At 43.9% G+C, this 14,839-nt stretch overlaps 1 pseudogene; it reads right to left on the bottom strand.

The window, feature by feature from the left end:
- Positions 1–14,035: 14,035 nt before the first annotated feature.
- Positions 14,036–14,437, bottom strand: LOC128117586 (prefoldin subunit 6-like; annotated as a pseudogene).
- Between the last annotated feature and the right edge of the window lie 402 nt (positions 14,438–14,839).

The following is a 14,839-nucleotide window of genomic DNA, read 5'->3' as shown; positions in this document are numbered from 1 at the left end:
AGTGCCACAGAGGATATATTTCAAAATTGAGAATAATTTTGAAATATATTTCAAAATATCTTCAAAAATTACACAGGGCTACCCTGTCTTGGAAAAATAATATTGAAATAATGATGACTCACCCCTGTAAGTGCAACACTTGAGAGGTAGAAGGAAGAGGATCACAAGTCTAAAGCCAGCCTAAGCTATGAGACTATCTCAAAAATACGAAAAGAAAAATTAAAAATGAACTTCCAAGCCAGATGGGGTGGTATAGGCCTGTAATGGCAGCACTCAAGAGGATGAAGCCTTGCTATTTCAAGGACACCCTGGGCAATACAGTGAGATAGTATCTTAACAAAAACAACCTAACCCTGAAAATTAAGTTTCATTTATTCACGTCATAAACAGTTATAAAGTTCTTTTATGCTTTTGATATATATGATCTCTGTCCTATAATTTATAGATAAATTATAGGATCTTATTTTACAAGGACCCTCAGTGTCCATATAGGACAGGACACAATCCCCAAGCCAATCATGTATTTTACTAAAAGCTGTAATAAGCATTAAACATGTCACAGTTGTATTTGTCCACTTAAGGTTTTGAAAGTGGTTTACAGAGTCATTTGATACAACTCTCTAAAGTGCAACCCAGGGAAGTACTTCTTAAGCGGTAAGCATAGCACCAAACCCTGTAAAGAGTCTAGGAAAGAAAGGTTTTCTTAGGAGACAAGGCACAGATTTGAACAGTGGAGAGGCTGCTTTTATTGCAAAAAAGAACTGAGTCACTGCCAGACCCTTGCTGGGCCTCCCGTCTCTCAGAATCTATAGCCTGTGAAGTCTCCTCGTAGGCTCATATTTCCCACAGACTGCCTCTCAGCCTTCTACTTTAGAGGCAGCTGAACCCTGGCTTTATGTCCCCAACTAGATCAAAACACACCTAAGAATCACAACACTCCCCCCAGAGCCCCCCACCAACTCTGAAAAGCATAAGTGAGAAAGTACATTAGTACTTCTTGTCCAGATCTTCCTATACCAAGCAACATATGTAACATCCATGAAATAAACAACTCCCACCTCCAGTCTCCAACACAGCTCCATTTGGAGACCTGAGAGTTCCTCCTATCTATCAAAAGACTATCAGGACTCACCAAACAGCAAGACTGGTGATGAGCCAAACTCACTAAGCCTCACTCACACCCCTGTTTTCTTCTATCACTGCCAAACATGAAAACACCCAGTCTGACTTGTTGGGACTGTGAGCAAGTTGCTTTTCCCCCTCTTTTTCTTGGAGAATTTCACACAGTGCATTTTGATCATATTCACTCCCCACTCCTCCCCAAAACTCCTCCCTGATTCATACCTCCCTCCCTGCCACCCATCCCACCAATTTCCTGTCCTCTTTTTAAAAAACAAAACCAAAACAAAACTAATTAACTCTAGTTTTTGCTGCCTGTACTCTCCTGAGTGGGGGCCATCCCCTGGAGCCTGGTTGATGTACCAGGGGTCACACCCTTAAAGAAAACTGACTCTTTCTCCCCCAGAAGTTATCAGTTGTCCATAGGCCTCAGTTAGGTGTGAGGACTCATGAGCCCCTTTCCACTCTGTCCTAGACTGTTGATTAGCTTGATCCTGTGCGGGTCTTGTCGAGTCAACTACAGATGTTGTGAGTTCCTGAATTCAGTAGTCTGTCAGGTCCAGAAGATATGACTTTTCTCCTGTCCTCGCCAACCTCTGGTCTTACAATCTTTCTGTCCCCTCTTCCATTATGTTCACTGAGCCTTCTAGAAAGCGGTCTAATATAGATGTCTCATTTGTGGCTGAACACTCCATTGCCACTTAGTCTCTACACTTACACCAGTTATGAGTTTCTGTGTTAACCACTGTTCACTGCCCAAAGAAACACCATGGGCGTGGCCTAAGAGTAACATTATTCTGTGGGGAAAAAAAATGAATTTAGAGCCGGGCGGTGGTAGCACATGCCTTTAATCCCAGCACTCGGGAGGCAGAGGCAGATGGATCTCTCTGAGTTTGAGGCCAGCCTGGTCTACAGAGTGAGTTCCAGGACAGCCAAGACTGTTTCACAGAGAAACCCTGTCTTGGAAAAAAGAAGAAGAAGAAGAAGAAGAAGAAGAAGAAGAAGAAGAAGAAGAAGAAGAAGAAGAAGAAGAAGAAGAAGAAGAAGAAGAAGAAGAAGAAGAAGAAGAAGAAGAAGAAGAAGAAGAAGAAGGAAGAAGAAGAAGAAGAAGAAGAAGAAGAAGAAGAAGAAGAAGAAGAAGAAGAAGAAGAAGAAGAAGAAGAATTTAGAGAGCAGTTTGATACTATGTCCATTTATCAGGTTCACCCCTGGGGCCTTGTTAATCCTCCAACTGTTGTGAGGGTCTTAGGTGATGGGGTAGTTATCTAGGGGTACAGGTAGGTTTGTCTGGTGGGACGGACAAAGAATTGTATTCCCTGGAGAAAAGATTGAGGCAGGAAAGTGAAGGGACAATTGGAGAAGGGCCACTGAAAGGGAGTGACATCTAGAAATCTGAGGAATAGGGACAGTTGCAACCTCCTGAGGGGAGAGGGTGGGATAACCCCCAAAGCAATAAGCAGCTCTTCTTAAAGGGGCCAGTCCCTGTTTTCAAAGGATTCCCCAAGTTACCCTAACCCTCCTTCCAACTACAGGGTTTTAGCCAGGTTTACAGTACCAGATATGTATTTTCTCCTGTGGAATGGGTCTTAAGTCCAATTAGAAAGCAGTTGCTTATTCCTATGTCTTAGTTAGGGCTTCTATTGCTTCGACAAAACACCGTAATTAAAAAGCAAGTTGGGGAGGAAAGGAATTATTTCAACTTACACTTCCAGGTAAACAGTCCATCACTGAGGGAAGTCAGGACAGGAACTCAAACAGGGTAGGGTAGGAACCTGGAGGCAGGAGCTGATGCAGAGGGCATGGAGGGGTGCTGCTTACTGGCTTGCTCCTCATGGCTTGCTCAAACTGCTTTCTTATAGAACCCAGGACCACCAACTCAGGGGTGGCCCCACCCACAATGGGCTGGGCTCTCCCACATCAATCGTCAGTCAAGAAAATGCCCGATAGGCTTGCCTACAGTCCAATCTTAGGGAGACATTTTCTCAATTGATGTCCTCTCCTCTCAGATAACTCTAGCTTGTGTCAAGTTGTCATAAAGCTAGCCAGCACATAAGACAAGATAAACACCCTCCATGTCTGGCTGTTGGTCTCTGTATTGGTCCCCATCTGCTGTAGGAGGAAGCTTCTCTGAGGATGGCTGAATAAAGCACTGATCTGTGAGTGTAGCAGAACATCATTAGGAGTCATTTTAGCACCACATTTTTTTCTTTTTTTTTAGACCAGTATTATTTGGTTTTACCCCAGGTCCCCGCCTAGCTAGTGTTTCTCTTTTGGTAGCCTGCAGAGTATCTCCCCACACCAAAGACACTAGAACGTAGGAGTGAAGGTTCTGTGTAGGCACCAGCTCATTTTTTCCATGTTCAGTGAGTTGTGTCGATGTTGTCCTCAGCAATGAGGCCCCGCTGTCATTTTTGGAGAGTAACCCATTGTCTTGGCAACAGCCTGAGTTGTTTGGGGATAACCATGGGATCCCCTTGGCCTACAACTTAGTTGAATGCAACTGGTACCAGAAGCCTCCTTTGATGAAAAGATATGGCCAGCTGGGACTCGGTCTCCCTCATTATTAGGAGACCCATTAGAATCGCCTTCATATATTTTAGGAAGTTTCCATTGCACTAAGTTTCCATGTCTTCCCTCAAATGCCCCTCAATTTTAGTTGTCTCTCCCTTCATTCCATTCCTCAACCCACTCTTCCCACCTCTTCTGTTCCTCCCATTCCTATCCACCACTCCACATCCCAGTTGACCCATAAAATATATTCTATTCCCCTCCTGGGATACACACAAACACACACACACATACACACACACACACACACACACACATACACACACACACACACACACACATATATATATATCCCCTAGTCTCTTCTTCTATACCTAAGCTCTCTGGGTCTCTGGATTGTAGACTAGTTATCATTTATTTAATGGCTAATGTCTTAGTGTTTCTATTGCTGCAATGTTTGGGGGGAAAGGATCATAGTCCGTCATTAAAAGAACTCAAACAGGGCAGGAACTACCTCAGGAGCTAATGCAGAGGCTATGGAGGGGTGATGCTTACTGACTTGTCCATCATGACTTGCTCGGCCTACTTTCTTTTTTCTTTTTTTTCTTTTTCTTTTTTTTTTTTTTTTTTTGGTTTTTCGAGACAGGGTTTCTCTGTGTAGCTTTGCGCCTTTTCCTGGAACTCACTTGGTAGCCCAGGCTGGCCTCGAACTCACAGAGATCCGCCTGGCTCTGCCTCCTGAGTGCTGGGATTAAAGGCGTGCGCCACCACCGCCCGGCTCTCGGCCTACTTTCTTATAGAACCCAGGACTACCAGCCCAGGAATGGCATCACCCACAGTGGGCTGGACCCTCCCCCATTAATCACTAATTAAGAAACTGCCGTGGCGCAGGCCGAAAGGATTTGCTGAAGGAGGCAGAGGCAGGAGGATCTGGAGTTCGAGGCCAGCTTGGGCTACACATAAAAAAAAAAAAAAAAAAAAGAAAAGAAAAGAAACTGCCCTACAGCTGGATCTTATAGAGGCATTTTCTCAGTTGAGGTTCCCTCCTTTCAGATGACTCTAGCTTGTGTCAAGTTGACATAAGACTAGCCAGGACACTTTATAACATTCATGCCACTATTGCACACATGGACCTATCTTGCCACCCCAGTCATTAGTGCAGTTAACAGCGTTCACATTTGGGTAAAACAGTTGATGACCACAACCACCACCCCCACCACCCCCAGTGTACATAGCACCTTCCAGTACTATGAAAGCTAACTGGCAGGGAGGAAGCTTCCTGGTCAGAACCAGTTTGCTTTCTCCATGTCCTATGACCAATGTGTGTGGTGTCTTCAGCAATAGGGTTTTACCATCAACTTCTGATGGGCAACCAAGAATGATGGCTATAGCCTTTATTGTTTGGGGCATCCCTGCGACACCCCGACCAGACCAACTCAAGGGGAGGTACCCACAACTGGCACTGGGCTTTTTATTTGACAATCTATGGCTTCTGGGATGAGACTTATCGCCTATGTAGAATAACTTTAATTAAACTCTTTGGGGGTGGAGCTGGAGAGATGGCTCAGAGGTTAAGAGCACGGGCTGTTCTTCCAGAGCTCATGAGTTCAATTCCCAGCAACCACAAGGTGGCGAGCAACCATCTATAATGAGATCTGGTGCTCTCTTCTGGAGTGCAGGGATACATGCAGGCAGAATACTGTATACATAATAAATACATCTAAAAAAAATTCTTTGGGGGCAAATTACTCGTGAAAATAGGCAAGTTACTTAAACTCTGTGTTCTCATCTGTAAAATGGGGTCTCTATTTTATGAAGATGCTAGGAGAACTGTGGCGTGTCAATCTGTGGGAGATGAGAAGGAAGTTTGGTTCAACACAAGTCAGTAGCTGTTGTTGGTTCAGACTTCAAGAGTCTGATCTCAAGTAGTTTATTTTAGGCATTTTTTTTAGATAGGATTTCTGTCCTGGAACTTGCTTTATAGACCAGGCTGGCCTCGAACTCACAGAGACCCACCTGCCTCTGCCTCCCAAGTGCTGGTATTAAAGGTGTGCACCAGCAGTGCTTAACTATTTTAGGCATATTTAAGCACAGCACAATTTGGAAAAAAGTTTCTGGTGATAATTAACCCAAACCCATGTGCACAATAAAGCTCAAGACATGACTACTTTGAAATGCTTAGTAAAGTACAAGTGACACAACTTCCAGAAAGGTTGCTTCTATAGATTAACTTTGGAGACAGGCTCAAGATAAACAAGCTGATGATAAGGGTCTGGGGGATGAGAGCGCTATAGATTAACTGAGGCAAACAATCTCAAGATAAAGGTCTGGGGGAGCCCATGTGGCCTGGCCACACAGATAGCGCAAAGGTCACCAGGCTATTACCCACATCTGTCTCCAGCCTTCTGGGTGGAAAACAGGTTATACATCTCTCTCTTTGAAGAGACAACCCTGCATGCTTAACATTCCTGGTTTCCCTGGTGCTTGCTTGTCTGTGAGCACAAGGACGTCTGTGTCCCTTACAGGGGACTAAAGAAGAAAATTCAAAGTGGTGTTAAATTCTTTAGGATTTTTGTTCCTCCTCTTCCTTGTTCCCTCTTCCCCTTTAACACATTTCCCTGTGCTTCTCTTCCCAGTACTTGATGTCCCATTTCTACCTTCATTTCCAGGTGCTTCTGCTAGAGTGCAAAGGTAATTCGGTGGTAGAGCATTTGGCTAGCATGCCTAAAGCCTTGGGCAAAATGACCAGCACATTTTTTTGAAAAGTACAGGCCAGATACCTTCCTGTAATCCCAGCCCTTGAGAGAGCCAACAAAGACTGTCACTATTGTCCTAAGTACAAAATAGATAGATAAATATATACGTACATACCCAGAAACAACAAAATCCTAATGTGCTTTTATAACTGAAAAAAAAGACACACATAAGCCTCTAATATTTTTAAGACTAGCTTAAGAAATGATGGCATTTTTATTTGCCAATCTCTTCCTTTAAATGAATTCTAAAACTTTATTACATCGTAACCACCCCCCCAAAAAAGCTCACTATCATTCTCAACTACACAGCAAGTTCTAGACTGTGTAGCTGAGAAACTACAAACAAAAAGTCAGCCCAGGTGCTTTTGATATGCTCCCTATGGGGACACAATTCCACCGCTAGCAAACTCTTCTGCCATCCTATTTTAAAAGATTTTAGTTATTTTTATTTTATGTGGGTGTTTGCTTGCATGTGCACTAAGTGCATGTAGTGCCAGCAGAGGATGGTGTTGGATCCCCTGGAACCTGAGTTATAGATGGTTGTGAGCTGCCATGTGGGTGTTGGGAATCGAACCTAGGTCCTCTACAAGAGCAGCCAGTGTTCTTAACCTCTGAGCAATCTCTCCAGCCCCATCTTCTGCTACCTCATCTCTGAATATCCACTGTGTTCTTGGTTTTTCTATGAGTTCCCTCTCATATCCTTTTCCATCTAACGTGATTTATAGCAGCAACACCACTGTGCTGCAATCAGGAAGTGGGGATCAGAAAGTATGGTAGGCATGTTCCTTCTCGCAGGCACACGGTGATTTCCAGACAATTCATCTCCACCCTCAGGTGAACCCTGAATCCTTCTTGCTGATTCTTCTGCTGAGTTTCATGATCACTGGTTACACATTGATTCCACCCTCTTTGTTGTCCTACACTGATTCAGCAAAGACACTGGTGAGTGCTGCCCAGCCTTCCTCTCCTTTGTAGGCTTGTGAAGTGCTGCAAGAGAAAAATGCCCAGTGAAGTGATGTGGTGAATCTACAGGTGTGAACCTCTCTCTCTCTCTTAGTTAGGGTTACTATTGCTTCGATGAAGCATCACAGCTAAAAGCAAATTGGGGAGGAAAAGGTTTATTTGGCTTGCACTTCCACAACACTGTTCATCAGAGGAAGTCAGGACAGAAACTCAAACAGAGCAGGAACTTGGAGAGATGATGCAGAGGCCATGGAGGAGTGCTGTTTGCTGGCTGGCTCCAGAATGCATGCTCAATCTGCTTTCTTATAGAACCTAGGACCAATGGCCCAGGGATGGTCCCACCCACAATGGGCAGGTCCCTTCTCCATCAATCATTAATTAAGAAAATCTCGGTGGGGCGGTGGTGGCGCACGCCTTTAATCCCAGCACTCGGGAGGCAGAGCCAGGCGAATCTCTGTGAGTTCGAGGCCAGCCTGGTCTCCAGGGAGTTCCAGGAAAGGCTCAAAGCTACACAGAGAAACCCTGTCTCAAAAAACCGGAGGGGGGGCGAAAATCTCCTACAGCCGGAATTTATGAAGGCATTTTCTCAATTGAGGTTCCCCCTTTTCAGCTAACTCTAACTTGTGTCAAGTTGACATAAAACTAGCCAGCACAGCCTCTAATGTCCCTGTGGATTCCTGGAAGGTGCCTGTGGCCAAGCCTGATGACCTGAGTGAGTTTGATCCCAGGACCTCACATGGTAAAAGAACTGACTCCTACAAGTTGTCCCCTGCCCCCCACTCATACACCATGGCGGTGTGTGCCCACATACATACACTCCCACACACCATACTCCCACAATTCTCTCCGTCCTAATGGTACTTCCCCTACACTTATTCTTACTCTTCAAAACTTCACCTCCTCAACTGTCCCAAATAACTAATCCCCTGAAAATAAGATGGGAAGTTCTAGATGGAAATTCATTCCTACTATTAAACTAGAAAGGTACATATACTCACAGGCACCTGTTCCTACTGTAGAAACGATAGCTAGCCCTCTTGCAGACACCAGTCAGGGATGGGTCCTCTCAATAGCTTTATACAACTCACTAGGACCTCTCTCTTTTTTTTTCCTTTTTTCATTTTCCTTTATTAAGAAATTTTCTACTCACTCTACATACCACCCACAGTTCCCACCTCCTCCCTCCTCCCACCCCCCAGCCCTCTCTCCCAAGCCACCCCACATCCCCAAAAATCAAGGTCTCCCATGGGGAGTCAGCAGAGCCTGGCACACTGAGCCTAGGCAGGTCCAAGCCCCTTCCCACTGCACCAAGGCTGCACAAGGCACCAGATTCCCAAAAGCCTGCCCATGCACCAGGGACAGATCCTGATCCCCCTGCCTGGGTGCCCTCCAAACAGTTCGAGCAAAACAACCGTCTTCCGTATCCAGAGGACCTAGTCTAGTCCCATGGGGGCTCCACAGCCACTAGTTTACAGTTCATGGGCTTCCACTAGTGTGGCCAATCATCTCTGCACGTCTTCCCATCATGATCTCGATGTCTCCCACGTGCAGAATCCCTCCTCTCTCTCATCGATTGGATTCCTGGAGCTCAGCCTGGTGTCTGGCCGTGGATCTCTGCATCTGCCTCCATCAGTAGGACCTCTCTTTAAGTGATAATTAGCATTTTCACTTTGTGGGTAAAGAAACAGAAGGAATGGAGGTTAAGGAATGTAGCTCAATTTCTATAATTGGATGGATGGATGGGTGGACGGATGGATAGATATTTCAATATATATACTACATATGCTTTTGTAGTTATTTGGTTTTGGCTGGCCTGGGAATTGAACCCAGGACTTCATGCTTACAAGGCAAGCACTTGAACCACTGAGCTATATCCCTAGCCTGGTGTGTTTTTGAAAAACAAAATGACTCTGAGCCTTGTAAAGCATGCCTATCAGTCAGAAGGCTGAACCAGGAGGATTGTAAATTTGAGGCCTGCCTAGCTTATATAATGAGACCCTGTCCCAAAAAGAAAGAGAAACAAACAGAAAAACATAAATGAGATCATGCCATACATGTTTTTTTCTTTTTTAATTTTTTGAGATTATAATATAATTACATAATTTCCCCCTTATATTTCCTCCCTCTAAACTCTCCCATGTACTCCCTTCTTTTGCTTTAATTTATATAATATACAAACTGCTCAGTCTGTATAACTTTCCTTGTACGCATATGTTTTCAGGACTGGCCATTTGGTATTGGATAACTAATTAGTGCACTCCGCCTTTGGGAAGACTCTCTCCTGCTCTCAGCAGTCCTCAGTTGCCTATAGTTCTTTGTGCAAGGTTGAGGCCTCCCATGGTTTACCCCATTCACATTGGCATGTCTGTTGATATCGTCCTTGTTCTGGTCATGTTTAAGCAGCCTTTTTGGTAAGACTTCATGGGTGTAACTTCTGATAATTCTGGTAGACACAATCTCACAGCAAATTCCCTGATCCTCTGGCTCTTACGATCTTTCCTCCCCTCTTCCTCAGTGATCCCTGAGCCTTAGGTATAGGAGCTGTGTTGTAGATATAATTAATTGGGACTGGGTTCCACAACTCAGAAAAGAATGAAATCAGGAAACTTTCAGGTAAATAAAGAAACTAGAAAAGATCATTGAGTGAGGAAACCCAGACCTAGAAAAACAAACATCAAACATCACACATTTTCTCTCATCTCAGGTTCCTAGCTCCTAATCTTCAAGATGTGGGATACAACCTGTACACATTAAAAAAAAAAAAAAACCTGCAGGAAACAGGAAAGTGAAAGGGACCATGTAGGCGGTGGTGGTAATAGAGAAGGGAATAGCAGGGTACAAGTGATTTGAAGGGGGAATGGAAAAACAGGAGGGGGGCTTTAATGAAGGGGGAGGAGGAGGGAAATAAATACAGTAAAATGGCGGTAAGGATGTCTTCAAGCTGCTTGAGCACTCTACCAACTGTGCTGCACCGCCAGCCATACCCAGTTCCCTATGTCAGCATATTCAAGCCCCTACAAGCAGTCTGGTAGGTGCAATGAAGTCACAAAACTCCAGCACTCCTGCTTTCCTAAACAGGCCTTTTCAAATTCTGGGATCAGAACCCTATGCTCTGACACCCATATTACTTTAGAAGTCCTCAACTACATCAACTGGAGCATCATCAGGGTTTGGGGGAAGTTGGAGGGGAGAATGGGAGGTAAATATAATCCTAATACATCGTATACATGCGTGAAATTCTCAAAGAATAAAAATCCCCACACCTCCCTGAGGTTCTCCCTTCTATTAAAATCAACCAAGAGGAGATCCATGCACTCCAATTATGGTCTCAGAGCAGAACAACTATCAAGCTTCACCACCCATTTTCTGCCTTAACAACGGAAGTCAGAGTGTTGTTCCAGACACTCTCTACTCCCAATAGTCTCATAGTCACTGTCTACCTTGAGTCCATCAGGGACCATTCTCATTAGATCGGCATATGAAAGAGGAAAAGGGGCTATTTGTGGAGAGAGAGTCAGCGGGAGAGGGGAAGGCGAACAGGTGAGGGTAATGTGGAATGAGTATGAGTGCCATGTTATACATATACAAAATGTCATAAGGAAACCCATCATCGGGTACACTAAGTAAAAAAAAGAAAAAGAACAGCTGTCGCCATTTAAGTTAGTCACCAGAAGAAGCGCCAGACTCCATAGCTACCCAACATCTAATCCACATTCATTTTCATTTGGCTCTGTACATCCTCCACTCTGGCCCCCTCTCCCATGTTTTCCTAACTACTGAAATATTTCCACTATATCCATTATGAACAAAACCTATATTCTCAGTTCCCTTTCCCTGTGCTCCCTTCGTCTTATTCTTAAAGACACCTGGATCCTTCCTGAAATCAATGCTTTCTCTGCAGCTTTCAAATTATGGTTGTTTTTTTCTCCCACAGGAGGTGGGGGTAGGGGAATAGATTTTTGCCCTGTTCCTTACTGAAACTTTTTTTTGTTTTTCAAGACAGGGTTTCTCTGTGTAACTTTGCGCCTTTCCTGGAACTCACTCTGTAGCCCAGGCTGGCCTCGAACTCACAGAGATCCGCCTGGCTCTGCCTTCCGAGTGCTGGGATTAAAGGCGGGCGCCTCCACCGCCTGGCCTCCTTACTGAAACTTAGACAACATTCCCCACTGTCACATATGTTAATGGTATTTGGGCATGAGACATTTAGAAGATATTAAGGATCGGATGAGGTCTTTAGGATTAGTCCCTCGTGATGTATTAGCGGTTTTCCAAAAGAAGAAAAGAAAGACCCAAGTTAGGAAGGTTGCTGTGTCTCATGATGTAACGTTCTCTGCCACGTCATCACCCATCAGGAAGTCTTTCACCAGATGTCTGCATCCTGCTCTTAGACTCCCTAAAGCATGGGCTAAATAAACCTCCTTTATTTATAAAGTACACAGTTTATGGTATTCAGTTATGGCAACAGAAAATGGACTAAGGCACACCCAATCTATGCCACCTGCCCGTTTTGCCTAGGTCCAGGTGGCTGAAAGTGGCTAGAGAAAACCAGAACCATGCTGACTAGCTTCATTTTAAATTCATGAATGTGAATCTTAAGTGGTCTCTTAATGCTTCCTGGCAATCATATTATATATCACAAGACTAGTGCTATCCAATATAAAATTTTGGAGTGATGGAAATGTTCTATAATTTGTGCCACCCCAAACAGCAGCCACGAGTACATACAGCTACTTATATTTACTTTCAAATAATTAAGTGGCTCTTTTAAATTCATTCCTTAGTTATATTATCCACATTTCAAGCTTAATAGTCACATGTGGCTAGTGGCTATGTGATAGACACTCTAGTTTAGACAATTGACTTTCCTGCTTGTCTAGCTATTTCCATTTTCCACTGTTGTCCACAAATTCCTATCCTTCCACCTACCCACTTAAACCAGCATCTATACCCATATACTCTCTCTTTTCTCTTGTTGATATATACACACATACATATATATGATATATATGTGTATGGCATATGTGTATGTATATAGACACATACACACACATCAGTGGCTCTCAAGGTGTGATCTGAGGACCACAGAATGTCCACGAGTTTAATATTGTCAATTTGTGCTATTATAACCAAATATCTGAGGCATGGTAGTTTATACATACTAGGAGTTCATTTCTCATTTATTTATCATTACTGGTTTGTTATTGTTGGTAAGTGGAAATCCATTTGTTTGTAGCTAAAATAATGCCACAAACTGATGAGTTTTAAAGAAAAGAGGCTTATTTTGGCCTACAGTCCTGGAGGTCCAAGGACAATAGGATGCATCTGGTGAAGGCCAAGGTACTGCAGGTTATCACAAGAAAAGAGACAGAGTCTCCCTATGTAGCCCAGGCTGGCTTTAAAGTCACTGTCCTCCTGTCTCACCCTCCCAAGTGCTGAGTTTTATAGGAATGAACCATCTTGGAGGAGACACAGAGGTCCTTGTGCTCACAGATAATCACTAGGGAAACCAGGAATGTTAAACACACAGGGCTGTCTCTTCAAAGAGAGAGATGTATAACCTGTTTTCTGCTCAGAAGGCTGGGGATAGAGGTGGTTAATAGCCTGGTGACCTCTGTGCTATCTGTATGGCCAGGACACATGGGTTCCCCCAGACTCTTACATTTATCTCACTCACTCTATAATACTTCCCTCCCCCAGACCCTTATGAACATTGTTTACCTTGAGCCTACTTCCCTCTTTAATTTATAGAACATATCTTTATAGAAGATGTCACTTGTATTTTCAAGAGTTTTGATATAACCATGTCTTAAGCTTTGTTGTACACATGGGACTAAGTTAATTATCACCAGGAAACTTTTTTTCCAAATTGTGCTGTGCTTAAATTTGTGTGAAATAAACTACTCAGTATCAGACTCTCAAAGCTTTTTTTTTTTTTTTTTTTTTTTTTTTTTGAGATAGGGTTTCGTGTAGCCCAGGCTGGCTTCAAACTTACTATATAGTTGAGACTGGCTTTAGACTCCTGTTCCTCCGGCCTCCACCTTTCAAGTGCTAGGATTGCAGGAACACATCACCTCCCTCCATGCCATTTGTTCATGTTTCTAGTTGATCTTTGGGAAGTTTAAATTTTCACCTGCACTGTGAGCATATGAGTACCCTGCTGGACTCTCAAAGTTTGAACCAACACTGGCCGCTGAGTTGTGTTGAACTGGACTTCCTTCTTGCCTTACACGGATGGAACACTCTGCTGGATACTCTGATGGCTGTAGTGTTTGCAGAGACCCCTCACTGGAACCATAACCCCTGTCTCTTTATGAAAACACATTGGACAAAAGCAAGTTCTATACAATATCTCAGCAGACTCAGTAAAACTGTCAAATCCATCTAAATTCAACCTATACTACTCTAGTCAACTCATTTACTGACCTGTTAGGCTTCACTTTAAACTGAATGAGTGGAGAAGAGAGAAAGCTTGGGTGGGCCTTTCCTTCATTTCTTTTATACAAGCAGTAGAGGACTTTGATGTGTCTCTCTTCTGATCAAAATTGCTTTGTTTTTTCCTACACTTTCTGTAGGTCCAGATTATATTGATAACTCTTTTGTTTTGTCCCCCCCTTTTGTTTACATTTTATTGGCTATTATAGTATAGACCCTGAAACTGCATCATTCCCTCTCCTTCCCCTATCATGGGGTCAGACCTTCCCAGGAGCCCCTGCCTTTACTGCCTGGACCCGAGTAAACTCCTGCTGCAGCTGTGCAAGGCAATTCCCTTTGTTGCTCAGACTGTTGCTCAGTGTCACAAGGCTGGAATTAATAGTGCTCGATTTCTGCTGTGATATACTCTAGCCTCTTCCCCACAGTGGCTGGAGTCTCCCCTTGGCTCCTCTTTGACAAATACAGAATCCAGAAGTTTAAAGACCACGTTGGATCCATCTAGCAAGGCCAGTTCCTCCCTCATCCTCCCTCACAATATTCTTTTCTGATAGCTTTGGCTCAAGCTTTGTCCTCTCGGACAAGGGTCTCCTCAAATCTTCTGGCAGCTGTTGGCGTTTCTCCACTTCTTCCTGTAGCTTCTTTTAGATCATCTCAGGCATGGTGAAAGTGAAAGCCCCTGGGATAGGGGTCGCTGGGTCTCAAGCTCTCGAAGATATCTGAGCTTACATTTCTGGTCCTCTTCATGGTCTCCTTTCTATATTAACAAATCCTTTGTTGTTGTTTGTTTGTCTGTCTTTTTGTTGTTGTTGTTTTGGTTTTTTGAGACAGAGTTTCTCTGTGCAGCCTTGACTGTCCTAGAACTCGCTCTGTAGACCAGGCTGGCCTCGAACTCACAGAGATCCACCTGCCTCTGCCTCCCGAGTGCTAGCCCTGCTGCTGCTGTTGTTTGTAAAGGGAGGGATTGTTTTATTCTGACTCACAGTTGCAGAAGCTTTCATTGCATTATAGACAAGGAATGGGGAAGCAGCTCTGTTAGTTCACGGTGACAGTAGCAGATAGTG

This window comes from Peromyscus californicus, unplaced genomic scaffold (genome assembly GCF_007827085.1).
Source record: "Peromyscus californicus insignis strain IS unplaced genomic scaffold, ASM782708v3 Scaffold_10__1_contigs__length_136768540, whole genome shotgun sequence".
Classification (NCBI taxonomy): domain Eukaryota; kingdom Metazoa; phylum Chordata; class Mammalia; order Rodentia; family Cricetidae; genus Peromyscus; species Peromyscus californicus.
The sequence above is the reverse complement of the archived record's forward strand: the minus strand, read 5'-3'. Positions and strand labels throughout refer to the sequence as shown.